This window comes from Eriocheir sinensis, chromosome 54 (genome assembly GCF_024679095.1).
Source record: "Eriocheir sinensis breed Jianghai 21 chromosome 54, ASM2467909v1, whole genome shotgun sequence".
NCBI classification, from domain to species: domain Eukaryota; kingdom Metazoa; phylum Arthropoda; class Malacostraca; order Decapoda; family Varunidae; genus Eriocheir; species Eriocheir sinensis.
Window position 1 is genome coordinate 1,714,159 of NC_066562.1, and position 20,955 is coordinate 1,735,113.

Genomic DNA, 20,955 nt, shown 5'->3' on the forward strand with positions numbered 1-20,955 from the left:
CGAGTAGCGGGCTTTTTTTTATTATTGTTTTCTTTTTTTGTGTGCCCTTGAGCTGCCTCCTTTGTTGTAAAAAAAAAGTACTGTCGGTCCCACTTTTCCAGTCGGGAATGGCGCCGGACTGCCACACGACAGACAGCACCGCATGCACCCATGGATCATGGATTCTCCCCTAGCTTTTAGCATCTCCACACTGATTTTACGGATGTGAAAGATGGAATGGGGCTTCACAGAACGATTTATGAATTGGTTGGATACGCAATGATGACACTCTTCAAGTTAGATAAACAGTCCCTAACTACCACTCAGTAACTGTACTTACGTGGTCCAGGTGTGATGGACCGGCGTAGAGCCGTACATGAATTAATTTCCAATACCATGGATCCATAATACTCACAGGGAATTTGGTGATGCTTTAATCGCCCGAGAACCACACGGGGAGGCAAATCAATTTTTTAAGTGTACTTAGCTCACTCAGGTGGTTTATGGAGTGCGGTGAAGCGTCATGGAGATAGAAGCTGTCTGGTTGAATTCCATGTAGTTGCTTGTAGGCCATGGACAATGTATATTCACGCTACTTTGTGCGTTGTACTTATTTACATATGTACAATAAAGATAACCATAAAGGTTGTGGAAAGGTGAAACGGTAAATTAACCAGGGGAGCAGGTTGTTAGCGGGCTGCTGTCTCATAATCAAGTGGAATGTTTTTGCCTCAAGCGTACGTGTCGTCACCTTTAATGAAGCTTTGCTTTGGAGCTCCTACACGTGACGTCACTTCCTTCCGCGTCGGCGACACGTAGCTGGTAGTAAATTTCTCCCAATCTTTAATTTACTGTCATAAATTAGAATTACAATGATTTAAATATTTACCCGAAGTCCAAATTACACAAAAAGTGCATAATTTCTCCCTACTGATATAAGTAATTTAACGGGAGGTAATTTTATATCAAAATTTCCGACAACCGACCCCAGTTGCCTGTCCACCTTTCAACTTCTTTGCAGCCTCTCACACATCCGCAAGAGAGTGGAGTTTCGTCTATTGGTCGATCAACAGCCCCCATCTACAACGCAGCCTGAGGGCGTTGTCCGCTATGGCGCTCTGCCGTGCACAACTGCCCAAAATACTCGAGCCGACGAGCCCGGTACCCATTCGCATCTGATACTATCTGTACATCAGCCTCTCGGATAGTACTTGTTTTAGGTGTGGATTTGGAGCGGAGCTTTTTCGAAGCCACTACATTCTCCCGAGCACACGCCTTGCTCGTCAGTTTCTCAAGTTATAACCCCGGAGGGTTGCATTCACACAGCTCTTCTGGACAGAGTGGAGTCTAAGGCTCTTCGTCTCATCAGCTCTCCTCCTCCTACTGATAGTCTTCTACCTCTTAAATTCCGTCGCGATGTTGCCTCTCTTTCTATCTTCTATTGATATTTCCACGCTGACTGCTCTTTTGAACTTGCTAACTGCATGCCTTCCCCCTCCCGCGACCCCGCTGCACACGACTTTCTACTCATGCTCATCCCTATACTGTTCAAACCCCTTATGCAAGGGTTAACCATCATCTTCACTCTTTCATTCCTCACGCTGGTAAACTCTGGAATAATCTTCCTTCATCTGTATTTCCTCCTGCCTACGACTTGAACTCTTTCAAGAGAAGGATATCAGGACACCTCTCCTCCCGAAATTGACCTCTCTTTCGGGCACCTCTTATGATTCTTTTTTAGGAACAGCGAGTAGCGAGCTTTTTTTTTTTTATTATTGTTTCCTTTTTTTGTGCCCTTGAGCTGCCTCTTTTGTTGTAAAAAAAATTAAAATCTCGAGATTTTCTTGAACTTCATGCGTTTACTCAGTTTTGCAACTACAAGTCTGTGGTCAGTAGCAAAAAACTCAGCACTCCGGAAACTCTACAGTTCTGGAGGATTCTCCAACGAATACTGAGAAAGATGTGATCGATCTCCTTTGCATTCCTGTACCTACCAAGTCCAGCGGCAAGACTGACGTCTTTGGAATCAAGAACCAGCAAGTCTCAGCATTCTGGACTTTGCAAAGTTCAGAAGGAGAGAATTGTTAAGTCTCTGGTGCCAGAGCCATGGGGGCATTCACATGACTCGTAGCCAGGGCTATCGGCATGTGCCCAAGACAGGAACTGTGTCACGGGGGGACACGGGTCGACTGTATAGTGATGCTTGGTGTAGAACATCTCTCATTTTCAAAATTCACACATCTCTGTTAAGGCATGCACTGCTACAAGTGATATGAAGCCCAAAATATGCTTCAAACACACCAACATCATACACTCATCAACTAGAGTAAACCCAACAACGAAGGGCTGCAGTCTGCTAGAAATGTCAATTTCAACTTCCTTGAGACGGGCACCATCACTCAGGCTTGACCAGTTGTAGGTATAATCCCCACTACTGATCGCTTCATTGCCAGGTCTCACCGTCTCAGAGAGCCTCAATATATCAACTCAGCGTTCTGAGTTCAGCTGCTAGATGGGGTAGTCGCTGATCCTTCGAGAGGCTCAGGGTGCTCCAGGAACCCACACGGAGAGCCCGCCGGAGCTTAACCCATGTCCTAGCTCGACGAGATTTTGTCTTGTCTGCATCATTCTAGCAGCCTTCAAGAAAAGGGGGTGGGTGGTTGGTGGGGTATGGGTGCTCTGCTGCCCTCCCCCCCCACCCCCAGACATGTCAGCGGACTGGATGCCATATAGTTCTTGATAAGTGTTCACTTCATCGCCACACCCACTACGTGGGCCTACAATGGCGGCTGATTATTGGGCCTATAAGCCCAAGAGTCCCAAGGGTTGCCGGAGAGTGTACGCAGCCACCACCTGACATTGTAGAGGCCTCTAGGCTCATGGTCACGCAGACTAGCCGACTGACCTCTCCGAGCCAGAAGAGGTCGCCAGTCTTGGCAGGAATAAAGAACCAATGAGGTGATGATGGTGATTATTGAGGAGTTCTGCTCCTGGCGCCGCAACTGCAGGGTTATAATTATGGCGCCGAATTTAACGCAAAATAATATATAATATAAAAAATATAATAAAAAAACACAGGTAAAACAATTAAAACATGATAAAAGAAACTCAATAAAATGTCAACAAAACCTACAGGAGGCTGAGAACGCCAGCCTCCTGTGGGAAGCCATAAGCATCATGCCCCGGGGAGAGAGCCTTCTCTCCCAGCACTACGGAAAGAGAGAAACTCCCATCTCCACCCCGACACCGGGAGAGGTACTGCTCTTGCAGGGCCCCCAAAGTGGGGCACCCGACCAGCAAGTGCCACACTGTCAGGGGTACCAAGCAGTCATCACAGTAGGGCTGAACTCCCCGGGACATAAGAAAGCCATGTGTATACCGAGTGTGACCCACCCTAAGGCGGGCCAGGAGTCTCCTTCTTACGACTCCTTATATATACGACCAGGGACGCACAGCCCTGGTCGTGACTTCCCCCCATCTTTGTCGTTGCAATCGCAGCCTCCCACCTGCCCTGCCACACCTTCTAGAGTGCAGACCGCACGGTGGGATATAGTCCTTAAGTGGAAGAGCGCACTGTGAGGGAGGACGAGAAGCAGCGGCCCGCGCCACCTCATCGGCCTCCTCATTACCACGCACAGAGACGTGGGCAGGTACCTAACAAAAATGCATTTGATGTCCACGCCTTTTGGTCAGAACCAGCCAGCTAAAAACTTCTAAATCTATAGGGTGGGTGCTCCTAAAATCTTCCATTGTGGACAGGGCTGCCTGTGAGTCAGAGTAGACAGTAAAAGTGCCGACAGGCAAAGTGAAGATGGTGCGAAGTGCTAAAAGAATGGCAGATAGTTCTGCGGTAAAAAATAGAAGCTATAGCAGGCAAAGTTCCAGAGCAGGAAAAGTCTGGATAGACAGCTCCAAATCAAACGGCAGCATCGGATTTGGAGCCGTCCGTGTACACTGGTACAGAAGTGGCGTGACTAGCTGTGTGGGACAGGAAAAGCTATCGAGCAGTAACAGCAGTTCCCGCCGAGATGCTTGCTTTGTCAAAGCTGAAGTAGCGACAGAAATGTGTATTTGGGAATTCCCTCGGTGTGATGGGGGGTATCTGACAGCCTGCTATAGAGAAGTATGATAATGAGAGGTCCCCAGTGACATTCCGTACACGAAAACCAAAGGGGCGAGGTAGGAGAGGCTTGTTTCTGTTATTATATCGAGATTGATGTCTAAGGCAGTGGTGTAGGCAGGGTTGTTAGGTTGGCGTTGTAGTCTGTACCAATATTTAATTAGAAGTCCATCTCGATGCAAGTCCAAGGGTGGTACTCTAGCGTCAACTAAAAGACATGATATGGGGGATGATCTAAAGGCACCGGCTGACAGTCGGACTGCAGCGTGATGGACTGCGTCAAGTGTGAGGAGGCGGGCGGTTGTTGCCGATGTGTATACTTCGCAGCCGTAGGACAGTCTCGACCCGATGAGTGCCTGGTAAAAATGTATGAGCACTGCGCGGCCAGCGCTCCATGAAGTGCATGTCAGAACACAAAATAGATCGAGCGATCCCATGCACTTTGTTTTTGAGGCTTTTAGGTGTGGAAGCCATGTGAGGCTCCTGTCAAAGACGAGTCCCAGGAACTTGTGTTCTATGACAACAGGTAGAAGTGAACCGCACATGATGAAATCAGGGTCTGGATGGTCGCCTCTCAAGCGGCAAAAGTGCATGGGAACCGACTTGGAAGGTGAAAATCGGAAGCCATGTTCCTCCGCCTATCTGGATGACCTGTCGATGGCACGTTGCAGTCTTCGCTCTGCGGTGGACATCCGAGACGACGAGTACCAGATTGCCAGGTCGTCAACATAGAGGGAGGACAACACCCCTTCAGGGAGTGATGTTGTAATACCATTTATAGCCACGGCAAAGAGGGTGACACTCAGGACGCTTCCCTGGGGAACTCCTTCCTGCTGCTCATAGGATGGTGAGTAGGACGTAACAACTCTGACTCGTTAACTCCGTTCTCCAAGAAATCCTTCAATAAACTTTGGCATCCGTCCACGGAGACCAAAGTCATGAAACTGCTTTAGTATCCCGTATCTCCATGTCGTGTCGTAAGCCTTCTTGAGGTCAAAGAAGATGCACACAATGTGCTGTCTGTCTGCAAACGAGCGGCAGATAGCTGACACAAGACACACGATGGAATCTACTGTTGATCTCATCTTCCGAAATCCTGACTGGTAAGGAGACAGGTGACCATTGCTCTCTAGATGGTGTACTAGACGAAAGTTTACCATTTTCTCCAGGAGTTTTCATAGGCAGGATGTTAGAGCAATGAGTCGGAAGTGTAAGGGCTGTGAACCATCCTTCCCAGGTTTACGGATGGGAAGTACAATGGCTTTGTGCCACCCACTTGGCATGATGCCAGTCTGCCAGACCGAGTTGTATATATTTGGAGCAGAAGGGTCATGGTGTTAGGGCTAAGGTGTCGGAGTATGGCATATGAGATATTATCGTGACCCGGCGAGGTGTCGTTGCAGCGGGAAAGAGGTGATTGTAGTTCGCGCATAGAGAAAGGAGCGTTGTATATTTCTGAATTGAGAGATGAGAAGTCTTGCTAGTGTCTCTCCTGTTCTTCCAAGTGCCGGCGTACTTCGGGAGGTCTTGCGTCCCGTTCAGACACAGCAGCAAATGCTCTTACTATGACGTCGGCGACTTCGGCGCTCCCTGATATTATGTTACTGTTGATTTTAAGTGCAGGTGGTGGGCTTGATGAAAACTTTCCTGCTATTTTGTGTACCCTCTTCCACACTTGTGTCATTTGTGTCTGTGAATTAAGTGTGGATACATAGCTGGCAAATGAAGATCGTCGCCGCCGCCGCCGCCGCCGCCGCCGCCGAGTGGCTTAAAACTATCCACATGATGTCCAGAAGACCACCTATCAACCGGCCTCTAGATTCTAGGATTAAAGATGAGCTAAAAAAAAAAGCCTGTAGCTGAGTGTTAAGGGAGAACGGAGCGTGTGCCACGTTGTTGGAAATGAGGAGACAAGTACCTCCTAAATGAGCTTGTGTCGGATCTGTTGGCGATTATATGGCACTGTAATTCCGTGGGGAGGATGGGCGTATGCTCCTAACAGTGGCTCTTGGAGACATAGACACTGCGGCTGGGAGTCTTTTATTAGTAGCTGGAGTTCTTCCCAGCTTCCTCGCAACCTGCGACATTTGCACTGTATTATATTGAACTTTATTTTTGTTTATCCATTGCGCCCACGGAGAAGGATCTCCCTGTTTTAACATTGTTCCTTCGCTGGAGGGTTGGCCCCAGCACTATTTTCTTTTTCGGCCCAATGGCTGATGTGACCGGCCGGGGAGGGCCTAATATTCCCCACTGTTAACAGCTTTAGGGGAAGAACAGTGACCGTCTACCACAGCAGAAATAGAACGGTCAGAAAGAAAACTGGAGATAAAAGTATAGAGAGAAGGATAGAAACCGTAGGAAGGTAGTTTGGAAAGCAAAGATTTGTGCCAGACCCTATCAAAAGCCTTTGATATGTCCAGCGCAATAGCAAAGGTTTCACCGAAACGGCTAAGAGAGGATGACCAAGAATCAGTTAGGAAGGCAAGGCAAGGAGATCACCAGTAGAACGCCCCTTGCGGAACCCATACTAGCGATCAGATAGAAGGTCAGAAATGGAAAGGTGCTTTTGAATCTTCCTTTTAAGGTTTTATTAAAAAGCTTTAGATAGACAGGAAAGCAAATCTATAGGACGGTAGTTTGAGGGATTGGAACGGTCACCCTTCTTAGGCACAGGCTGTATGAAGGCATACTTCCAACAAGAAGGAAAGGTAGATATTGACAGGCAGAGGCGAAAGAGTTTGACCAGGCAGGGTGTCAGCACGGAAACACAGTTTTAAGGACAATAGGAGGCACTCCATCAGGTCCATAAGCCTTCTTAATAACAGGCATAAAGGAGGCAGAGGGAGGATGAGTAGGAGGAATATGCCCAGAATCGTCCAGAGTGGAGTTTTTAGAGAAAGTCTGAGAGAAGAGTTCAGCCTTAGAGATAGATGAGACGGCGGTGCTGCCGTCAGGACTAAGGAGAGGAGGGAAAGATGAAGAAGTGAAGTTGGAGGAGATGCCAGAAGTCACGGGAAGAATTAGAAAAAGCAAGGTTTTGGCATTTTCTATCAATGAAGGGGTTTTTGGTAAGTCGGAGAATAAATTTGGCACGATTCCGGGCAGAAATGTAAAGTTCATGGTTAGCAGGAGTTCGAAGGCTCTGTTACCTTTTGTGAGCTGCCTCTCTATCTTTGACAGCACAAAAAAAAGCGTGATTAAACCAAGGCTTTTTAGCATGAGGAGTAGAGAAAGTACGTGGAATGTATGCCTCCATTCCAGAGACAATCACCTCTGTGATGCGCTGGGCACACACAGAGGGGTCTCTATCCTGGAAGCAGTAATCATTCCACGGGAAATCGGAAACGTACATCCTCAGGTCGTCCCACCGAGCTGAAGCAAAATGCCAGAAGCATCGCTTCTTCGGTGGGTCCAGAGGGTGTACAGGAGCGATAGGACATGACACAGAAATAAGGTTGTGATCGGAGGAGCCCAACGGAGAGAACAGTTTGACAGAGGAAGCAGAAAGTTTAGAGGTAAGGAAGAGGTCTAGTATTTTGGGCCTGTCTCCAAGACGGTCGGGAATACGTGTAGGGTGCTGAACCAACTGCTCTAGGTCACTGAGGAGAGCAAAGTTGTAGGCTTGTTCACCAGGCTGGTCAGTGCAAGAGGATGAAAGCCAAAGTTGGTGGTGAACATTGAAATCTCCAAAGATGGAGAGTTCAGCGAAGGGAGAGTGAGTCAAGATGTGCTCCACTTTAGAGTTCAAGTAGTCAAAGAATTTTACATAGTTAGTAGAGTTAGGTGAGAGATAAACAGCACAGATGTATTTAGTAATAGAATTACAATGAAGTCTTAGCCAGATGGTGGAAAATTCTGAGGAGTCAAGGTCGTGGGCACGAGAGCAAGTGATGTCGTTGCGCACGTAGGCGCAACATCCAGCTTTGGATTGAAATTTAGGATAGAGATAGTAGGAGGGAACAGAATAGAGATTGCTGTCAGTAGCCTCAGAAACCTGTGTTTCGGTGAGGAAGAGAAGGTGAGTCTTAGAGAAGGAGAGATGGTGTTCCAGAGAATGAAAATTAGAACGAAGACCGCGAATGTTGCAGAAATTGATAAGAAAAAGGCTCGAGGAGTTATCAAGACACCTCTCAGGTCGGCAGCCAGAAGGGGAGTCCTATCTGGGGGAGTTTGTGGTTCCGCCCCCAGGCGGGGACTCCGAGGCATGGTTATTGAACGCCATTTTGAATTTTGAATTTTTGGAAAAGGTGTGTGTGTTGTGTGAATGTAGTGCGGTATGGGCAGAAAGAGGATCTGTCTTTAGAGAGCATGCTGAGCTACTCTCTGGTGTAGATGAGACAATAGGGAAACGGTTAGTGAGGTAATGGGAAGGGCTTTCTCACTTCCCATATATACCTCACCGGGGGTGGCTTGCACCCCTTCGGTAGGTGTCTTCCTACTTTTGCAAGTCCATTTTTCAAGCGTCGACAGGTCTGGGTGACGTGACCATGCGCTTGATAATGAAAGCATCTTTTTGGGTTGCGGGTGTAGGGCTTTATATTAAGATTTAACCAGGCCAGCTAGAAAGTCTTGGGCAGTACTAAACGGTGGAAAGTGATGAACAGGGTTGGAGTAGGTGTCAGTGATCCGTCTACTTTTCGTTGAACTCGTCGCACTGAAGTCACATCGTAGTTTATGACAAAAAGTTCGTTCACCAACCTTTCTTCTGAGTAGCGGAGAAGGTCCCGTGAAAAGACAACTCCCCGAGATTGGTTCATGGTGGCATGGGGAGAGCAGGACACTGATGCACCCGGAACAGAAGTAAGGGCGCGGAGCTTTGAGCTCTCCTCAGGTGACGATACTTCAACCAGCAAGCTCCCGTCCCCTTGTGGCATGATCTTGGGCTCACGGTCACAAGCTTTGACCAGAGAATGGTGTACTTAAAAAATGTCGAGGTCGTTAATCGGGTAGCCATTCACATGCAGACTTAACTAATTTAGAAGTCATTCAGCTTAACACAACCAAGACAGAGGCATATGAGTCATTGTATGTACAAGAGACGATTAATAATGAAATGTATATTCTGGGCGTAATTTACCGACCTCCTAAATCAAATGAAGACATTGATGGAAATCTCTACGCAGAGATAAATAAAGTTATCAGAAATAAAAATGCGGTAATATGCGATGACTTCAATAACCCCTCCGTTAACTGGTCTGCCCTCTCTGGCGATAGAGGCGGCTCTAGATTAATAAACTTTGCGGAGGACACATTTCTTTATCAAACAGTTACCACGCCGACACGAGGAAACAATATTCTTGATTTAGTCTTCACGACCGAGTCACCTCATTAATGCCTGTGAGGTCGGCGAGCCACTTGCAAGCAGCGACTACAACATTATCAGTTGTGTCTTAAATATTGAAACAAAAGCAAGAGAAAACTCACTTAATACCTATCTATATTAAAGCGAATCTTACGGACCTAAGAAGAGATTTGGCATCAGTAAATTTGAACCATTTGCTCAATACCGTCAGGGTTCAAGAAATATATAACCGTTTCACTGTACAAAGCCCAGCGAGCGCAAATAAGTTCATCCCACTAAAGCCACGAAGGGCAGAAAACCACAAGCCGTTGTGGATGACTTGTTCCCTACAGAAAATCATCGTCGATAAAAGAAAACTGTATAAGATATATAAACTGACACACACTTCACAGGTTCATACTAATTATATCAACATCAAGTGAGAGTGCGAAAGGAAAATCAGAATACAGAAACGCGAGTATGAGATGAAAATATCACTTGAGGCTAAGAAAAATCCTAGGCTATTTTTCAGTTAGATAAGAAACAACAACAACAAAAAAAATCAAAAATAATATCGGCCCACTATTATATAATGGCGACACGGTTAGCGATGATAAAGGAATGGCGTCGGTCCTAAACTCAACCTTCAGTAGCGTATTCACAAAAGAGAACATGACCCCGCCCCTAGGAAAAATATTCAAGGCCCTAAAGAACGTATGCTTGCGTTGACTGAAATTGATATCAGTGAAGTGCGTGCGTACCTGCAAAAAAAAGAAGAAAAAAAATAGATCCAAATAAATCTCCGGGTCCCGATAATTTATCTCCTCGCGTGTAAAGAGAATGTAGTCAACAGCTAAAATTACCTATAACGTTTATGCTCAACAGATCATTAGCACAGGCAAGCGTGCCTCTTGAGTGGAAAAGAGCCAATGTTGAACTGATCATTAAAAAAAAAAAAAAAACAGATAAAGAACAAGCCAGTAATTATCGTCCTATCAGCCTTTCGTCTGTCATAATTAAATTATTCGAAAAAATAATCAGGGATAAAGTGATCACTTTCCTCGAAAGAAATGACTTGATAACTAATAATCAGCACGGATTTCGTAGTAATCGATCTTGCCTTACCAGCTTATTAACTTTCTTCAATGACGTTTACTCAAGCTGGGACGCCCGAGCCCCATATGACATAATTTACCTAGACTTTCAGAAACCGTTTGATAAAGTTCCCCACGTTAGGATTATTTCAAAACTGCGTTCCCACGGTATAAGTGACCAGCTGTGCGCGTGGATTCATGACTGGGTCACAGATAGACAACAGCGTGTAGTTCTCAATTGTGAAGCATCCGATTGGCAACCCGTAGCCATTGGCGTGCCCCAAGGTTCGGTCCTGGGGCCAACACTATTCATAATTTACGTGAACGATTTAGAGACTGATATCCTATCAAAAGTAGCCAAATTCGCCGACGACACCAAATTAGGAGGTACGGTAACGAACAGTAAAAACTGCGAGAATATTCAATCAGATTTAATAAGACTTGCCGATTGGAGCAACAAGTGGCAAATGTGTTTCAACGCAGATAAATATAAAGTAATGCACATAGGTGAAAAGAACCCTAACTTTAAATATCAGATTCAAGGACATGAGCTCAGCGAAGTAAAACAAGAAAAAGATCTTGGTGTCATTATCAGTAACACTCTTAAAATGGGCGATCAATGTACAGCGGCGAGTAAAAAAAGCCAATATGATATTAGGATTAATCTCAAGGGACTTTGAGTATAAATCACCCGAACTTATGAAGAGATCATATTTAGCATTTGTAAGACCACATCTAGAATACGCCGTCCAGTTCTGGTCACCGAATTATATCAAAGATCAAATTTTGCTAGAAAAGACGAGCAACCAAACAAATTCCAGCGTTCCGTAAATTGTCTATGACCAGCGTTTAAAGCGTTTAGATATGTTTTCCTTAAAAAAGCGAAGGATAAGGGGGACTTAATCGAAATGTACAAAATCCTTAATAGATTCGAAAACATTAACCCAGATAGTCTGTTTCAGAGAGACCCCAACACAATAACACGCAGCAACGGTATAAAGTTAAAGGGAAATAGATGTAACACATTGGCACGCAGAAGTTATTTCAATAATCGAGTCGTCGATCACTGGAATAGACTCCCGTCGTCAGTAGTTAGCTCGCAGAGTATCAATAGCTCCAACCTGAAGACTTTGTGTTAATAATTTCCCCCACAGCTTAGGTCACCAGTAGCATTAGTTAAGGGTAGTAATTTCATCTTATTCCTCTCTTTACTGTAAAATTTCCATGTCCCTTTCTTCCTTAAAGGCACATGGTGTTCTCTTCTAACTATTTCCTGCCGGCACGTTGCCAGAGGGAGAGGTGGGTGGGGAGGAGCCTTCATCTATTCTATACTGTCCTACCACACGTAGATTACTATAGTAGTAGCGGTAGTAGACAGACACCCTCGCCATAGACCGCCAGGTCTTCTGGTGTCTGTACTTTCTATGTATTCTTATGTATACTATATACTTCTCATAAGAAACAGGCTCATATATACCAGTCATCACTTCTATTTGGGAGACTGGGGAGCCCCCAGGTTTACGTGAACTATTCCGTGGACATTTTTGTCCCACGAACTTCTTGGGCAGACCCTGTAGGCCCTAGGGCAGCGGTTTTTAACTTGGGGGTCGTGACTCCCTGGGGGGTTGTTTGGGGTTTCTCGAGCGGTCAGGGAGGGCTTTGGAGAAAGTCAATTATTTCATGTATTTGAGGTGACTAGCCGCGAAAGACATCAATCACAACCAGGCAGTGTTGCCGTTTTGGAACGAAAGTACCAGATTTGGTACTTTAGGGGTGTACAAAGTACGGCTTCTACTAGATCTGGTACAAAATAGAGATGGTATTTTTGTTCAATACATTATGGAAATGAAATGAATAGTCTCGTAAGCAAGGCTGACAGTACGGTACGGTACGGATTTTTTAACCGTACTCCGTACCCCCCAAAAAATACCATACCGTAATTTCATACCGTACCCCCAGCTATTTTTCCGTACAGTACAGTACGGCAAAAATACCGTACCGTAATTTCGTACTATTATCGTACCATCAGGAAAATATATAGAGAAAAAAAATGTTTGAAGAAATAATTAGGGCACGTCGATAATTTTGAAAAGGCACATTTACAAAGTGACTATACATGTATCAGGCCTCCTAAATATAGCCAACCAGGCGCTAATGGGCAAGAAAGTATAAAAAAATATCTTAGGTTCGGAATTTTGCTAAATATTCCGTACTTGTATCATACCGTACCGTGCATTAGGAAAAAATTTCGTACCGTAATTTCATACCGTACTTTTTATCAATATTTCAACCGTACCGTACCGTAACCCGTACCGTACCGTACCGTAGTGCCAGCCTTGGTGAAGAGGCTGTAGAGTGTAGAGAATAGGAGTCAGTGCAGGGTAGATGAACAGTATAGACATATATGTAGGCTGGGAGATATATAATTTTTTGTTTTATGGACACGATGTATACCCCGACATATTAAACGGAATATTTAGAAACAGACTGTTCGCTACTTTTAATTTGTTGTTGAGTGTGAGAATAGCAGCAAAATTTGGAACTGTTGAAAGTTATTGTGCTTCTGTGTTGTTTGTATGCCATACGTAAGACATTAGACTGAATAATGAATATGCGTGAAGTGCACTGAACCCGGCGCGGCCAACCAACAAACAAACGCAACCCAACCACAACACTTTCTGGCGGAGGTCAACATTTTCAAGGCTTTTGGGAACCCAGACACGACAATAAATCTGTCGTACAAGATCGCTCAGTATTTTCTCCAAACACATTTTAATTAAGGGATATTTTTCCTTTACTATCGTATTACACTATTTCATATCAATTAGTCTACATTACCTTATTTTCAGCGTGTGTTCCATCTCTCTCTCTCTCTCTCTCTCTCTCTCTCTCTCTCTCTCTCTCTCTCTCTCTCTCTCTCTCTCTCTCTCTCTCTCTCTCTCTCTCTCTCTCTCTCTCTCTCTCTCTCTCTCTCTCTCTCTCTCTCTCTCTCTCTCTCTCTCTCTCTCTCTCTTTGCTTAGTCATATGAAGTAAATAAACAAACAGATGAAGGAAACATCGCATTCCACACAACACGAATCGCCCGTCATCTTGGCGGGTCATCAGATTTTTTCATTAATCCAGCGGACCAATGCTTCGGAAAGCAGGAAACTGTAAGGACTCAAGGTCTGGGGCAAACCATCTCCCAAAGCCCTGAGGCTATCCCCGTGTTTCCAAGAGTTATTAGTGACACACACACACACACACACACACACACACACGTATGGAGTATGCATCTCACGTGTGGGGGGGCTCCACTCACACAGCTCTTCTGGACAGAGTGGAGTCTAAGGCTCTTCGTCTCATCAGCTCTCCTCCTCTTACTGATAATCTTCTACCTCTTAAATTCCGTCGCGATGTTGCCTCCCTTTTTATCTTCTATCGATATTTTCACGTTGACTGCTCTTCTGAACTTGCTAACTGCATATCTCCCTCCCTCATGCGGCCCCGCCGCAAACGACTTTCTACTCAAGCTCATCCCTTTACTGTCCAAATCCCTTACGCACTCACTCACTCTTTCATCCCTCACGCTGGTAATCTCAGGAACGATCTTCCTTCATCTGTATTTCCTCCTGCCTACGACTTGTACTTATTCAAGAGGAGGGTATCAGGACACACGTAATTGACTGCTCTTGCGGCCACCTCTTCAGATTCTTTACAGGGGCAGCGAGTAGCGGGCTTTTTTGTTATTGTTTCCTTTTTTGTGTGCCCTTGCTGTCCCTTTACTGTAAAAAAATACACACACACACACACACACACACACACACACACACACACACACACACACACAAAGACAAATAGAGGCCTTTTGAATGAGCGCCCCCGCCTCTAGACTCGCCCCCGTGCAATGTCAACTCCAGTCTCCCTAAAACCAACTGACGAAATACGAGGTGACGTCTTGTGTGTGTGTATGTATGTGTGTATATATATATATATATATATATATATATATATATATATATATATATATATATATATATATATATATATATATATATATATATATATATATGAAGTGCAATCAATATTTAAGCTGGCAAGCAATAACAAGAAACAATTCAAATTGTACATCTGACCAGTGAAAAGGCAAATCTGAACAGGTAGAAATCCTCACCATACGAGCATTCGAAGAAAACTAAACGTTTATTTCGATATGTAAGCAGCAAGGGTGATCATAATACAGGCCATATATAAATTACAAACCTAACCTTTACAAAAAAGAGTTAATATGTAAAATTAGACACAGCTGAAGACAAAAAGGAATTCTTATAGGGCTTCTTTTATATGGGATTGAGGTAACACATTTGCAAAGATTGGCTGATCTAAAGAAATATGTTTACAAATTCCCAAGTATTCAACAAGTGCCTCACTAAGCAAAGAGTAGTCGGCGGTTTTTTTTCGCAGCGCTGGCGTTAAGTTCTTCCTCGAGAAAAACAGCGATGATAGGCAGAAATTCAACGAAAACCAGCACTGCGTCATGCCTCTCAATCCACCTGGCGGGGCACAGGGGAACAAGCTTTTCGCGCTTGGCCGAGGGAGGCTTGACAACCTCTGTGAAGCGGAGAGAGCGAATATTCGAAGAATGAACGAAGTTGTACACCTCGGTCAGTGTTTGAAGAGCGATCTTCACTTCCTTGACGTCACACGCCTTCGTCAGTGCTAGATTCTGCCGGTGGTTAAAGCAATGGCTTGGCTTGGCCAGGGTGTACTTCTTCATGAGTAATGCGGCACACCCTTTGAATTTTCCCATCATGGCACTTGCTCCATCGAAACCAAGTCCCCTGCACTTGGCCATGTCCAATCCGAGGTCTTCAACGGTGCGCAAAAGGAGCCAGGCTAAACCTTTACCGGTGAGGTCTTGGGCGTGCACAAAGGCAAGGAAGTCTTCCCTTATTTCCTCTTCGAAGTGCCGAATGATGATAGTGGCCTGCACTAAAATTCACTTTCTGCTTGCATGTGAGGAATGAGGTCACAAAGATTTTTTCCGAGGCCTTTAAATCTTGCTCCATACTATTTAATATACGATTCCGTAACTTAAATACTACGGCCCTGTACGAGTATATAGATTGTTAGATGAGCGCGGGGCCCTGGGCACGTGCCCGTTGTGCTCTGACCCTGCAGGAGAGTGAAAAATTACATCAGACACCGAAAAAAAAAAAATCTTGCCTGAGCATCCCGTCCACCTCCGCATAGTAAAGCTCTCTAGCTATTTAGGGATATCTTTAATATATTTTATGTTTTCTCAATTCATGGGTATTTCATATATTTTAGTTATCCTAATATTTTTGGGGGGGGCCCGGGCCATCTGGCTCCCCACCCCCGTATCCGCGCCTGCATATGCCAACAGCCGACGACACATTCAGTATTTTAGTTGCAGCACATTATAATCGAGTCAGTTATGTACCCACTATCCGCATACACTCGAGATTTTCTGGGGGGGTGGAGATTTTTTGGGGGGCCAGGGCCTCCTGCCCCCCCCCCCCCCTGTATCCGCCCCTGCCCTCCCAGAAACATTCCTTCAGCTGTCCCCCGGGCAGGGCGTGCAGCTGTGGGTGAGGGTGCGTCCCCCGCACTACCTCTACTGCCCGCGCGAGGCGTGCCCCGACACCATGGTGCACGCCGTGGTGCTCTACCGGGGCCTGGACGGAGAGTACTGCTTCTTTGACAGCAACTTTGCCATCAGCCCGACCCCCGAGGTGATGGCGGCCGTGACCCGCTCCGGCACGAGTCTCGTTCGCTGCCGTCTGGAGCGGCCCGGCATCCAAGGCGTGCAGTGCTGGTACTACTGTCTGTCTTTCATGAGCTTCATCGTGCAGCACCCCAACCTGCCCACCAGGAGGCTCATCAGGAAATGTGTCAAGTCCATGCGGCCACAGCGAGACGTGAAGGCTGTGCGTCTCAGCCGGGAGATTTTTGACGAGGCGGGCATCGTCAGGGACTTTGAGAGCGCTGGAGTGCCCGATCATGGGTGCTACCAGCCCACCGCCGTGCCTACGCCGTGTATGGGCGCTACCAACCTATTACCGTACCTACGGCCATGCATGGCCAGCCTTCCAGCGTCAGGAAGCGGGAGAGTGACGAGGGCAGGCCTATGAAGAGGCAGCGTATAGTAAACGGCCACATGAAGACGCAGGAGCAGGATAGGTCCCTGCCGTCGCCCGTACGTGGGGAATGCCAGCCTGGCAGTATCTCGAGGCGAAAGCGTAGCTGGAGGAAGCATATGAAGAGGTGGAGTAAGGTAAACAGCTATCTGAAGAAGCAGGAACAGGACAGATCGCTACTTAACAACGAAAGCGAGTCTTGGCCCTCTTGGGTAGCCCAGAAAGAGGCTGGCTGTCACGGGCTGCCCCCACCACTCCATGACAACAAAAACAGCCCCAGTCACGACACGGACATACTACAAAGAGTAAATGTCATACCAAGGTACTCCTGCACACAAAGAAACTGCTGAGTCTATACAGGCTTGACCACCATGACTTTTCCGCGCGTCACATCTCACCGTGAACTGATTTTTTTTTTTTTTTGTCCACGCCTATAGCGCCGGTAGGCTTGCTTGGGGGGCCTGGATGGTAGTCGGCCCCAGCCCGTATTGGCGCAGCCAGGTGTTTATAGTGACGCCATCTTATCTTGGCTCATGCCGCTCCCCGGAACTCGTTCTTGATTCACTTGGACGGTTTCCTCAAGAGTCCGGGTTGATGGGTGATCTTCAGGACAGCATGTGGGTAGTTTTAAGCCACTTGGCGGTGACTGAAAAATCCCAGGTGGTAGCGTGGGGATTCGAGCTCGCGTCGTCCATCACGCGATGAATGTGGGCCCAGCACGCTACCACTCAGCCACCGCCTACCCCAAAGTGTTTACTTAGCCTTGGCTCTGTCTCCTTCACCAGAGAAGGAATAAAAACAGAAACATCGCACCTTCTCCGCGCGCCGTATCTCACCGTGAAGGAACGAATGCAAAGTGTTTCTTAACCATCCGGCAACAGTTTGGTTTACTTTACGGGGAGCGTCTGCAGACCTGTCGGCTTGAAGTAAACTCTTCCAGTGACCTTTGCAACGCTGCAGTTCTTAAAGAAGGTGTGAACTATAACGGCTGAGATAGCAGTGGCAAGGATATTGTTGATTCTATTACTGTTATGTCTCCTTCTTCCTCTTCTTATTTTTCTTCTTCTTTCTTATCATCTTCATCTTCTGCTACTTCTTTTTATTTGCATCTCCTTCTTCTTCTTCTTCTTCTTCTTCTTCTTCTTCTTCTTCTTCTTCATCTTCATCTTCATCTTCTTCTTCCTCCTGTATTCTACTTCTACTTTTACTTCCTCTTTTTTTTTCTTTTTCTTTTTCATCTTTTTCTTTTTTTCCTCTTCTTTTTTCGTTTTCTTCTTCTTTTATAACAGTAAAGGAGACAGCTTAAGGGCACAAAGAAAAATCCAAAAGGCTCGCAAGGGGCACGTATGGCAGCCATAGTGTCTCTCTTCGGAGGAAAGGCCACGTAAGTCAGCTGTGGAGGGACGACATTTGTTGTATCTGATTTGAGGAGGAAGTGTTTGAAGTAAGTGGCGGTGGTGTCTGAGAAACTTTGGGGGTCTTCGGAAATTCTCTCACGTAAGGCTTCTTGGAACGACGTCCTCAGCTGCGCCAAGTAACGACGCGAAAGCGAGACAACGGAAACACAAATCTTCCAAGAGCTTAACTTTTCCTTGCTATGTTTTTTTGCGCAGCTCTGGAGGCTCGTCCGTTAACCTCGGGAGGAAGAAAAATATGAAATATTGTTACATCACGACCATTATGGAGTAAATTGCCGGAAATTTTGTCAAGTGCTATTGAGGAGCCCTTTTAATATAGAGGGACGTGAGGCGTTGGGGAAGCTGGGTTTTGGACGAAGGGCGAGGGACGAGGGGCAAAGTGCGAGGGGCGGCGGGAGGCGCCGGATAGAAATGTCACGAGGTAAAGGGAAGGCGCCGGGGAGCGAGGGGTTTGGGGTGGAGGTGCCCAGGTACGCAGTAAGTGCTATAATATTAATATAAGTTTTTCGGAAGCCCATTTCTGCTTTATTTTGCAGTGTCTTCCCCGTGGTACAGGGTTCGAATCCCGGCCAGGGCAGTCGGCGTGCAGCTCCCTCAGCTATTCATCCTCACTTTCGGGCTGGTCGATAAATGGGTACCTAGGGAAACCTGGGGAAGGTAAACTGTGGTAACCCAGATGTCACACTGCCCTGTGTCCCGGGTTGATGGGTTCGTACCCGCCACAGGCTCAAGGGCCAATGCGACGGAGATGAGCACCAAGGCCACTCGCAACTAGAGCGTGTGCTCGTCTCTTAACATTTATGTTCGTGCCTGTAGGCTTGTAATAAGAACTTTTTTTCAACTGTCAACTGGAAGAACAGTGAATTTATATGTATGAATAAATTTGTATGTATGTATTTCATTTTTTTTTTTAGATGGTTGCGCCAGCTTATCATGAAAAACTAGAAATTTAAACAGTGGTAAACCCAGTAATGTCTGTCTCTGCGTTCTAAATTATTGACTCTGTGGTTTCAGCTGTGTTGTGACAAAGGTTCTGAATTGCCCCTCTTGATCATTGGTCACAAAATTACCATATTTACATATTTAATGGTATAGATGTTTGTGGCATCAGAAATAACTTAAACCACTACTAATGGAGTACTAGTAAAAAAAAAAAAAAAAAAATATTAATGGTATTTTATTTTTTAAAGCATTCTCTGCGGATGGGTTGGTAACCCTCGTTTCAGAATGATATGTTAGGCTGCTGCGAATACCAAAGTTTGTGGCCACGATGCGTATCACCGATCGTACAATCACTATTACACCGACGAAGAAGCAGGAATACGGTCAAGTTCCCTCGGCAGCCAAAACTGCCACCACAGCGCCGCTGCCCGTGCTGCTGCTGCCACGCGTCCTTGTGTCATAGACAAGGCTGGCAGTACGTTACGATACGGAATTTTTAACCTACCTGAAAAAAATACCGTACCCTAATTTCGTACCGTACCCCCAGCTATTTTTCCGTACCGTACAGTACGGTAAAAATACCGTACTGTAATTCTGTACCATTATCGTATTGTTATGCCGGACGTGTTACTTGGGTTCCGTGTCGCCGTCAGGAGACTCCGTGGGAGGGAGATATGTAAACACTTTGCACAGCTTCTGTAGTTTAATATTCTTCCTTAGTAGTACACTTCACTCTGACTCTTCACTTACCACTAGCTTACTATGACTGGGGCTGGCTTCTCTCGCCCTCTTCTCCTATATATATCCAGAACAGTACAGTCTAGAATGTTACAGTATATTTTAGATCATACAAGAACATGTAGCAAAAATATATGTGAGTTGGCAACACTTCCCGCCTGGCGTCTGGCCGCGCCCCGCGGGGCACGGCCCCGGACTTCGTTAGTGTTCAAGGTAATTGTTTCGAGGAATTTTGGATTTCATATTATGCATTTAGAAATACTTGGCTATTATTTTGCATTTAGGAATACTAAGTTATTATTTTACATTTAAGAAAGCTAGGCTATTATTTTGTAGTAACTTTTTTTCTTAAGAGAAATTAATATACCTCTCGTGAACAATTTTATTTATGAAAGATGAATTTAATAGATACCGCTGGCCCATTTCATAAGTGTTTATAAATGGAAAAAGCTTGATGGTCTGTACTGTTTTAGCACTTGTAGGGGATTTGTGGCATTTTCCAAGGTCTTTTATTTGTAACATTTTCAATAAATCAGGATCTTCATATTGTTATGTTTTACCTTACATATTCGCAAAGTTCACCATTACAGTATACAATATAGGGGTCACGGTAATGCCCTGGAGAGTCTCAGGGGGTAAGACGATGAAAAAGGTTAAGAACCACTGCCCTAGGGGGTAGGGACTTCCCAGAGGCACCACCAGGAGCCGTGAAAGGCTCCAAGGTGAGAGAGGACCTTGTGGGAGTATTCGGGGACTGACGCGGACGTCAGGAAGAGAGGCAGGCCGGGGGAGAGGATTTATACCCATACACTAGAATTTGGTTTTAACTACCCCACACCCCCTCCCACCACGGGGCCCAACAAGGGGAGGCTGGATGTTGGGGCCAGACCGCACCCAACAGCCCCAGGGGTAATGGAGAAGTAGACGCGGCCACTGCCAGTCGTTTAACGGCGGTCGCGGGACCGTTGCGGTCGCCCACCTGATAGTGACCGCTTGACCCTAGCCAACGCATGACCAGCCGATTGATTCAGTGGGGCCACACTGAACCGCCCGTCTTACCCCAACCCTCCCACCAAAGGAGCGTGTTGCCCACCGAGGGAAACTACACCCTGCCCCGCGGTGGACTCAACTCCCAGATGAGAGGGCACGGGGAGTATACAGGACGCCATGCACGGCAAACACGTGGGAAGACAATAGGCCTGCCCTAGGTGGCAAAAGGGCGGGCGCAGGCAACATCAC

The 20,955-nt window shown here is 46.1% G+C and overlaps 1 protein-coding gene across 1 annotated transcript in view; it reads left to right on the forward strand.

Annotated features, from left to right (window-relative positions):
* The window catches only part of LOC126983517 (receptor-type tyrosine-protein phosphatase F-like), a gene marked incomplete at its 5' end in the record, with an annotated part of 153,876 nt that overhangs the window by 91,516 nt on the left and 41,405 nt on the right, over positions 1–20,955 (forward strand).